The 10,599-nt window shown below is 39.0% G+C and overlaps 1 pseudogene; it reads right to left on the reverse strand.

Moving 5' to 3' along the window:
- Nucleotides 1-467: 467 nt before the first annotated feature.
- LOC105718928 (ATP-dependent RNA helicase DDX18-like) lies at nt 468-6,616 on the reverse strand (annotated as a pseudogene).
- Between the last annotated feature and the right edge of the window lie 3,983 nt (nt 6,617-10,599).

The raw sequence follows: 10,599 nt of genomic DNA on the forward strand, positions 1-10,599 counted from the left end.
TACCAAGACATTTTCCTTTGGTTATTTTTCACTCTCCATGGCCAAGTCATCAGAGAAACACTTCTAAGAAATTTAATAGGTTTTGTCATCTCTGTTTGATGCAGAATGTCTGAGAAGATGGCAGAGCTAGATACCTCCAATTGCAAACACAATCCAATTACAAATAAATCTACAAATAGATCACTTTTGAGTTTTTGCACGTTGGGTGTTTCACATGCAGAATTGACACTATTGGCTCTTCCTCAGTTCTTCCACAGTTGTGTTTTCTTATTTGTTCACTACAAATGTCAATATAGATTAAAAACCATTTACACTTTTTTTTATTAGCCTAGGAATTTTTGACCACCTTCCATGAGCCAGGTATTGTGCGATGCCCTTTACATATAACCCTTCATCTCTCTATTATTCTATTTTATAGTAGAGGGAACAGAGTTTCAGAGACACCAAGTAGGTTTTCTGAGGCCAGATATCTCTTAAATAGCAATTAGAATGTGAATAAAAGTCTGTCAAAGTTCAAATTTTTTGCTCTTTTTACTACACCAAAGTTCCTTGGTTACATTCCTGGTTGGATGGAAGGACTTTGCTATATATATAAACTATTCATCCCCAAATTGCCTTTATTATGGAACCCTTTCAAAGACTTGTACAAAAATCTAAACAAATAATGAAGACTGCATTCCTCCTTTTTTGAGGTAATTATTTAACGACACAGGAAAATAACATGTTATTAAACAAGCTGGTTACAAGTAGTAGATAGATGACTTCATTTTTGATAAAAAAATTAAAAAGCATGAACATGCACATAAAAATTAGATTATGTACAAAACATCAATAGTATTTTACTTCTCAGTAATTAAATATTCTTCCCTTTGTTTTTGTCTTTTATTGAACATTATTTCTGAAACAAACAAACAAAAAGGAAAACAGGATCTTGGAAAGAGTTATTAAACACCAGGAATTAGGAATCCAAGCAGGAATCCAAGAAGAATGCAAGCCAGGACCCCAGCAGTCAAAGTTGGAAACCCAGGACAGGTCTGACCAGGGTGATGACAGCCAATGGAAGATTATTCTTTTCCTACTGGAATGTTCTTTACCAAATAGTTTCCTTACATTAGATGTTAGCGCACTTACATTTAATGAGATCCTATGATTAACTGATACAACAGCAAAATGATGCTAGCAACTTTGGTTTTGAATTACTACAAAATGTACTATTTTGTAGTTATATACTATACAAAACACACTAGAAATCAAGTGCTCCTACAACAAAAAACCTGGCTAACTAAATCACTGACTTTGCTGAATTTTTCTAACTTTGTTCATTTTCAGTCTTCACAGTAAATATATTTTTTGTTTCAGGGCCTGGAAGAGGTAATTTTTCTCAGAAAGAAGCTAGCATGAATGTGTGCTGGGCACTGTCTGATGGCTTAGCTCTAAGTCCAAGGCAGTTGCCCTTGTCTTCTAAGTACTGTACAGAGTGCAAAGGCTTACCAAAATCCAAACCACCTTGAATTAAACAAATCTAAATGAGGAGCATCACCATTCTCTGTATACGTGTTTTTAAAGTCTACCATGTTACTGAATGAAGAAATGCAGTATATTACACCTCTGTTGATGTAAATGAGACTCAGACATCTCAATTCTACCCTCTTCCTACCCCCCACCCATCAAATGTTATGACTGCTGGTGACATTTATTCAAATCACAACCCATAGCTTTTGCTGTAAAAAACAAAACACCTGAAAAAGGCTCATTGCTTTAAAATCAAGCATCTATAAAAGCAATGCCACCCTGATCCTAAGGTGCTTCTTACGTATTTTCCAAAGCTCTTTGCTCTTTTTTACTGCAGCATTTTCAGGAGGAGTCATGAGATACTTTCAAGGTCCCAGAAATAACTAAAAACAAAAAATAACCTGAGACTCTTTTCTGCACTACCACCAGCTTTCCAGTACACTATGTCACCTTTTACAGCAGTGAGCGCAATAATCCATGCCACAAAAATCTTCACAGACCAAGAAGGAAAAGTACAAATGCAATTATATTAAAACAATAACATGCATTTGTGTGTATGAGGGAGGGATATTTAAAATTAAAATATTATATCATCGCAACAAAGACCAGATCATCCTTGCTCTGTCCTTAGGCAACCAAGAAAATTAAAGCATGTTTTATATCTCAAAAACAAAAAAGAGACTTGATAAAAGTAATAGTGCTCAGTAAGCACTGAGCTCAGTAAGCACTGAGCTCAGTAAGCACTGAGTTGACTTGCAAACCAAGTCAACTTATACTCTTGTTAGATCAGTCTGAATTCTAAAGGCTACAAAAATCCTGTTAGATCAAGGGGAAACGAATTCATTTTAGGACAAAGCTATTCAAGATGAAAGAAAGACATGTCTTCAGTGAGAGAACTGGCTGCTGTTGGATGATTTTTTGCTAATGTGTTTAAAGATTTTGGACTTCTCAACTTTCCTGGTTTTCTGGTAGCCAAATCCACCACCACCTTCTCACTTTTTCTGCTTGCCTTCATTGCTGTTCATGGTCAGATCAACAGAGGGAGGTACCTTGAAACCAAATCACAGAGCAGCATGAGGCAAATTTGAGTTATTAACATGAAGAAAATGGGAATCATAGGCTCATATGGATGACTTAATATGTTTCCTGGGCTGACTTATGAAGAAAGTCATTCTTCTCAATCAGTGTCTCAAGCTGAGACTGAATGTCAGAAATTTTAGACCAGGAAAAGTCAAATTTACTTAATGGAACCTTGGATTGTTGCAAGCAGCAAAGGAAACCCAATTCCTCTCGGTGCAAAATGAGCAAGGTATGCCCTCTCTCATTTAGGTCTGTGATTAATATATTCCTTAGGGTCATCTGGAGGATCATACTGAACAATCCGGTCGACTTCAGGAATGTCCAGTCCTCTTGCTGCCACATCCATACAAATAGTGTTCCTGAATCTCTGTTGCAGAACTGGAAGAATGTTGTTGCACGCTTATTTTGCTTTTGTTTTCCATGAATAGCAAGACAGGGAAATCAATGCAGTTCAGCAACCCGTAGTGGTATTTCACAGACATAGAAGATGAAAAGAAGACTATAAGCTTCTCCTTTCGGTTCTTCTTAAGGAATGTAAAGAACAGAAGGAAACTCTTTTCAGAGGAACAAACAACATATCCCCATTCAAGACCATCCACTGTTGCATTAGCCTTATCATTATCAACACCAACATGCAATGGCTCCTTTTTCAGAGAAATCCTTGCCAGGTATTCAACTTTTCGAATTTGAGTGTCAGAAAAGAGCACAATCTGTCTACATGTTGGCAAAAGTTTAATAACTTGCTTTAATTCCTCTTCAAACCCAACATCCAAGATACAATCAGCTTCATCAATAACCAGACACTGCAGGTTTTTATACATAAACCCTGGGGTATTCTGCATATGGTCCAGCAAATGGCCTAGTGTGGCACAATGATATTGATCCCATTAGCAAATTTCTGTGCATCAGCAGATCTGTTAACTACCACCCATTATCAACCATAGGTGTGCACATGGTGAGTCATTAGCGCCTTAAGAACACCAAAAGTTTGCATGGCTAGTTCTCTAGTAGGTGAGAGAATAAGAAACCCCGTTCCACTCCTGGGCATGAACCTTAAGAATGAGTTCAACTGCAGGGGTGAGAAAAGTCAGAGTTTTACCACCGCCTATTTTTGCAGCTGCTAGAAGATCCCTGTCTTCCAGAAGTGGTCTGATACTTTAATGCTGAATTTCAGTCATGTTTGTAAAGCCCATTTCTCTTATTGCCTTTAGAGTGTTTTCAATGACAAGAGTGCATAGAGAAGCAAATGAAGTATCCTCAAACGCTCTAGTCAGTCCCAGGGACAGGCTGGGCACCTCACTGTCATCTTCATCATTATCTGTCTTCTCCACATTATTTTCTGTTTCTCTAGGAGTCTTGGCACTTTCTTCTTCAGATTCTCCTTTGTTTTCAATTTTTGCTTTTTTTGTGTCAGGCCCAGCATCATTCACCATTTTTCCCTTTTTCTTCTTTTTCTTTTTTGATTCTGAATTGGGAGCCTGCATTGCTGCTTCTCCACTGGTTAATATAGTGGATTTCTGGGGAGATTTTTTAACTTTTACATTTTCCACTGTTTCTTGAGACACGTCTCCATTTTCAGCTTCTAATAAGTCCACATTTATTGAATGTTTTGATTTTGTAACCTTTTCGCCTCCCATTGTTTCTTCAGACACTTCTCCATTTTGAGTTTCTGGTAGAGTCAGATTTGAGGACCCTTGCAGCTTTAGGTTCTGCTGCTGCAATTTGAGGTTCTGCTTCTCAAACTTCTTACACAGGAGTTTCTTCAGCAGGTGAGACATGCTGTCCAAGAAGTGCCTAGACCACGGTGCCACACAGTACGGCCTGGCGTTCCCCTTTTTGACATATTTATTTTGCTCCTTAAAGAATTCTATGAACCCAAAGAGCTGGTTGATGGAAGCCTCTGATCATCCCAACTGAGTCTCCATTCCATCTGGGAGCAGGGGCCTCCAAGAGGAATTAAGCAGAAGGTTCCTTCTCCAAGACTCAAACACCAAGCAACTATTTTCTTCCAGCTATAATCTGACCCTATCAGAAACTCAAAATGGAAATGTGTCTGAACAACAATGGAGGTGGAAAGGTTACAAAATCAAAACATTCAACAAATGTGGTCTTGTCAGAAGCTCAAAATGGAGACATGTCTGAAGAAACAGCGGAAAATATAAAAGTTAAAAATCTCCCCAGAAATCCACCGTCTTAACCAATGGAGAAACAGCAACGCAGTCTCCCAATACAGAATCCCAATTCCAGAGCTGAGGAAGGTTTTTCTAATGTCTCTTTAAAATTGTTATGAAAATCTGAATGCAATGGAATAAACTAGATAGGCCTGTTCATTGTGGGGAACATCTATCACCTACTTTAGACCTTTTCTCTTTCTAAAAATTATTTTTGACATTGTAAAAACAATATATGCTTATTGAAAAACATTAAAACAATACAGAGGTGCATAGATATAAAAGTGAACATTCTCAGTAGTTCCTTTCACTCGCTCCCATTTTAGGAGACTATTAGGAGGTAACATTACCACCTTAAGAAGTAATTAGATTGTACATCACAAGATCTTTTGTGAGCTTTTATATCCCACCTCTATACACAACTGCATATGCATGCACACACGTACACAGTTACATGCCTTTTCTTTCATACGAAAAAATGAGAGCATACTCTAAATTTCATTCTGCAGCTTGCAACTTAATACACCACACATAGATTTTTATGTCCATCAGTCATAATTCTGTTGGTTAATCACTCATAAATGGGAGTAACACTGTTGTCCCCTCTCTTATAAGTTTCACATGAGAATTAATCATATGTTCAAAGGTACGCAAGGACAGTGGTACTAAAAAATGGCACGGAAGGCTTTCAGATGCCCATTGATGTATTATTTTACAGAGACACCATACAGATTATGTGATGAGCTCCGAGAGTAAGGATGAGGAAGTGATTTCTTGTTTTCCCACTCTGAATGGGACACTTCGTGATCTGCATATTATAAAAAACATGAAAGTGAGGTCAGGCTTGGCAGGGAAATTGCTGGCTGCAAGCTTTTAGGACAATTAAGAAACAGCAGGATCATTCTGGCACAAGCTTCAACCAGTTGGCAGAAAAATGCCTCTTCTGCTCCTACGGTGACTGGCAATTCTAAGTAAATGACTAAAATTGCCTTTCATGTCTGCCGGCAACTTCTTTCCTGAAGTCTTTGAGTCTTGTTGAATTTGCTTTGATAATGGGTGTCTTCTCTATTAGGGTAAATTTGACATGCATACGGATTATTTCAACTCTGACAGGACAGAAATTCACTTGTTTCCAGAATTAGGAATACCTGAAAATTTGCTCAAGTCTAAAAATAAATTTTTCCCTAAAAGTTTTCTTCTTTAAGACTGTAACCATACACAAAGGCTATATTTTATATGATTAGTGACATACTAATAGGCATTTTGAAATATTAAAAGTAGCTTCCAAACCCCTGTTATTTTCTTTGGTGAAGTCAAAGGACTTGGAACCCCAGTTAGGATATTAACTTAAAATATTCCTACTCACTTAAATTATTAGCTGTCAATAAATATCACTTTTCTTTTAACTTCAATTCACAGCTTGCCCTGAAACTACATTGCTGACCATATGCTTTCCGCCCCTGATACCTAGCCGGGGCAGCACTGATAATGGCCTATTGGCTTGCCTCTGAGAACCCAGCGTTGGACAGCCTGTATAGAACAATGGTTGAAAGCAGTCTTTGGAGCTCCAAGGGCCCTGCACATTTGCTTGAGTCCCCATAACATGGTGGAGATGGTAGCACCTACCTCAGAAGGTTGTTAAATTAATTAATGAACCCACGTAATAAAGCACCTAGAATACTGCCTGGACCATAAAGTATCATTTATTGCTATATCTTTTGTATTTAAGGTCATTCTCTTTAACTTTTGTTATTGGGATGAAGTCAGTAGCTTTTTATGCTTCTGAGAGAGGAAAACCTCTTCATCTTGTTTCCTGTGTCATAACAGAAACAGAGAAAGATGATAGAAATTCAGTAAATCTTCCCCTCATATTTGGTCAGATAAGAGCAGGGGCTTGGAGCCAGGCTGCCTAGCTTGACCACTTACCACAAGCAAGTTTCTTAACCTCTCCAGCCTCAGTGTCTTTATCTGTATAAAGGGAATAACAATTGTCTCTGGTCATAGGGCTGTTGGGAAAACCAAGACAGCATGAATAACAGGCTTGCGCATAGTGAGTGCTCAATATAGATAGCTACTAAATTAATTCTGATGCAACAGGTTCAAGTCTGCTACTACTGAGCTCCAACTACGTGTTTATTCTATATAGGGACTGCATTTAACAATATTCCCACAAGGAACACACAGTATCTTCACTTAACTGATAAGGAGCTTTGAAAGGTTAAATGGCATGCAGCAATTCTGCTCTTAGAAGGCGATAGAGCTGAAATGTGACGCCAGGTCTTCTGATTCACAGGCTCGTGTTCTTTCTTCTAAACCCCTGGATATCTCTGTGAGACATGCATATCTGATTACCCCAAGGATTCTCAGGGCCAACAGTAAATAGGGTAGAGAGACTGTCATTCCCTGCCTTCTGCTTACTGCCAGAAACCTTTCCAATTATTTTTGTGTGACCAACACATACAAAAATGCACAACATGCTTTAAACAGTTAAGCAATAAAACATAATTTTCCCATAATCCTACTCTTGGATTCTTTTCTCTCAAAGTTTCAAAGACTTTCTTAGAATGTCCAAATGACCCTCAGAAAGTTTTTCATCAGAAAAGTTGTGTTGTTTTTTTCCCCACTGATTCCAAAACAGTGAGTTGACTCCTCTTCTTCCTGGAAGGCTTTCTAAGTCATTACAAATAGCATTTTTCTTTATAGTTCTCAAGTGACCTTTAGTGCAAACATTTCTTTCTTCTTCCTGGGGTGGGTTCTGACATCATTCTCCAGGAACACAAAGGCCTCCACAAGGTCGATTTATCCTGCTGAGACTCTGGAAAGGATCTCTTCTCCTCTGACCATGTCTTAATTCACAATTGAGGGAAAAATATCTAGCAGTGAGTCTCTTTCCCTATTTTCTTTACGCTTGGTTTTTAAAAGTCAGTTATTCTAACATCTGCTTGGAACATTTTATTGTCCCCAGTCAGAAGTATGGTTTTGTATTTTTTAGCCAATTATTTCTTATCTTTGGTTACTTCTGCTCTTTTTTAATTCAAATCAGTCAGCATCTGTTCCCAGGATTCAGTGCCAAGGTGCCACCCAGTTTAGGAAAGCTAATCTTTGATCTTTTTCTTTTGCCTCTTCTTGGTACCACACACTAGTTTTCATCCCCATTTCCCCCACATTCTCATACCTCCCTTTGCAAATTCACTTGAGATTTTAGAAAGAAAAGAAAACTTTAAAAGGAGAGCTAAGATGCTCGTTCAGATAAAACGCTGAATCCAGACAGCCAAAAGCTATGTGGTTTTCTCTGAGTTTGCTCTGTTCTGCCTAGATGTGGTGTGGCTTAATGGGGAGAGAAGCTGCCAGCTTAGAACAGAGCAGAAGGATTTTCAGCATCAGCTCCTCCCATGTCGTGGGTCTCTGGTAAGTTTCCCAGTCTTTTGTTACCCAGGTAGCTTTTTCATGTCGTGGGCATAATGGTAGAAATCACCTCCACAGGCCAAACGGAAGGCACAAGATTAATGTCAGGAGAGAGGCCCTTTAGTAAGGCTGCTTCCTTACTAAGACCAGTCTCTGATATTTGCAGTTACTTTTCTTTCACTTTTTGGTGCAAACAGGTTTTCTTTTGAACAGAGCTAACAATGATTTTGCAGTTTCACACTGACAGAATTTTTGTCCAGCTTTTGAAGGAAATCTATTTATGCATGATGAGTCTTCTGAATTCTAAATCACTGTTATAGACATTTTTAAAGTGAGAGTTGTGTAACACATGTAAGATGGAGTAACAAAACAGTTTTTACAAGTGCTTAGGCTGGGCGCGCTGGCTCGCACTTGTAATCCCAGCACTTTGAGAGGCCGATGTGGGTGGATCACTTGAGGTCAGGAGTTCAAGACCAGCCTGGCCAACATAGTAAAAACCCATTTCTACTAAAAAATACAAAAATTAGCCAGACGTGATGGCAGATGCCTGTAATCCCAGCTACTCGGTAGCTGAGGCAGGAGAACTGCTTGAACCCAGGAGGCAAATGTTTCAGTGAGCTGAGATCGTGCCCCTGCACTCCAGCCTGGGTGACAGAGCGAGACTTTGTCTCAAAACAATAAACAAACACAGTGCTTTAAAAGGACTTTTTAATCATGGTCATTCAATCAACAAACATTTATTTAGTGCCTTACTCTGTCAGATGCTACTTTAGACCCCAGCAATATAGTAGTGAAGAAAACAGACACACAGGCCCTGTCTTTCTGGGGTTTAGAGTCCAGCTATCTTCTGCCACCACAGTAGGAGTTTAAGTTGTGGTTTTTCTAAGTCAAATGTAAAGCTTGACACTTGTCTTGAAACCACATGAAAAGCCACAGGACAGTGGAAGAGAAAAAGATGCTTAAAAAACAAAAAGATTCTGCGATTCCCAGGAGGATTTTATCTCCTGATCACTTTCCTAAGTAGTTGGACCTTTTTACCCAGGGCCATGAGCCTGAATACATTAGTTCCTTCTACGGTGTGGAGATCAGTGACCAGCTAAAAATAAGGGCTAGTAAACTACTTCTGGTGGTCAAATCTGCTCTACCATCTTTGTTTGCATGGGCTATGAGCTAAGAATACTTTTTACATTTTTATGTACCTGAAAGAAATAAAAAGAATAATAATATTTTGTGAAACAGAAAAATAACATAAAATTCGTATTTCAGTTTCCATAAATACAATTTCATGGGAACATAGCCTGGCCCATTCATTTATGTATTGTGCTGTAAGGGTAGAGTTTAAGAGTTGCAACAGAGATTGTATAGTTGACAAAGCCTAAAATATTCATCATCTGGCTCTTTAAAGAAAGTATTTTCTGACCTCTCGTGTAAAAAACTTTCTGGTGCTGTCACTTCACACTGCTTGGCTGTAGCCATCTCCTTACTTGCTGAGAGATATGGCAACTTCAAACAGCCATCCTCTTCTGTATTGCATGAAATACAGGGTAAGCCATAGGAACAACAGAGAATGGTACATTTATAAGCAGGTTTGAATTTTCTTAAGCCACAAACTTGAGTGTGCAAAATAGATACAATTATTTTGTATAATGTAACTTAATTTACTTAACATCGTAACATGCAACCTTAATCATTTCTAGAAAACCTCTGTGTTTTCTCATTCTTTTCATGTTAAAATTCAGTTAATTCATCAGGTACAGTGGCTCATACCTGTAATCCCAGTAGTTTGGGAGGCCAAGGCAGGAGGATCATGAGGTCAAGAGATCAAGACTATCCTGGCCAACATGGTGAAATCCCATCTCTACTAAAAATACAAAAATTAGCTGGGCGTGGTGGCGCATGCCTGTAGTCCCAGCTACTCGGGAGGCTGAGGCAAGAGAATCGCTTAAACCCAGGAGGCAAAGGTTGCAGTAAGCCAAGATCGTGCCACTGCACTCAAGCCTGATGACAGAACAAGACTCCATCTCAAAAAATAGGAATAATAAATAAAACAAATAAAATTCAGTTACTTCTGGATTTTCTCTGTTGTCTTCCTTCTCCTTTAGATGGCACCTGTGTGGGGCAGCCTACGTGGTATTCTGGCAAGGGGTGCCTCTCCTGAGATGTATCCCGCCTCTGGTTACTAGCACTCCAGCAATGTTCATTACTTCACCTGGTCTTGCAGCTTTCTCATAATGTGCTTTTGTCACTTCTGCCAGATACCTGGGTTTATCCATGCTCTGCTACTCTTGAACTCTTCTCATGTGGGTGGAAACTTTGCACTGCTCTTCCATGTTTTCTCTGGGGTTGCTAGAGATGAGTAGAACACCCTGGCCTTCTCTGACCTGGGCTGGGAACTAGGTCTGTCTGACAATGTCCTTGCATTTAATACTGC

Source organism: Aotus nancymaae, unplaced genomic scaffold, assembly GCF_030222135.1.
Source record: "Aotus nancymaae isolate 86718 unplaced genomic scaffold, 86718_ANA_hifiasm-v0.15.2.pri h1tg000010l, whole genome shotgun sequence".
NCBI lineage: Eukaryota > Metazoa > Chordata > Mammalia > Primates > Aotidae > Aotus > Aotus nancymaae.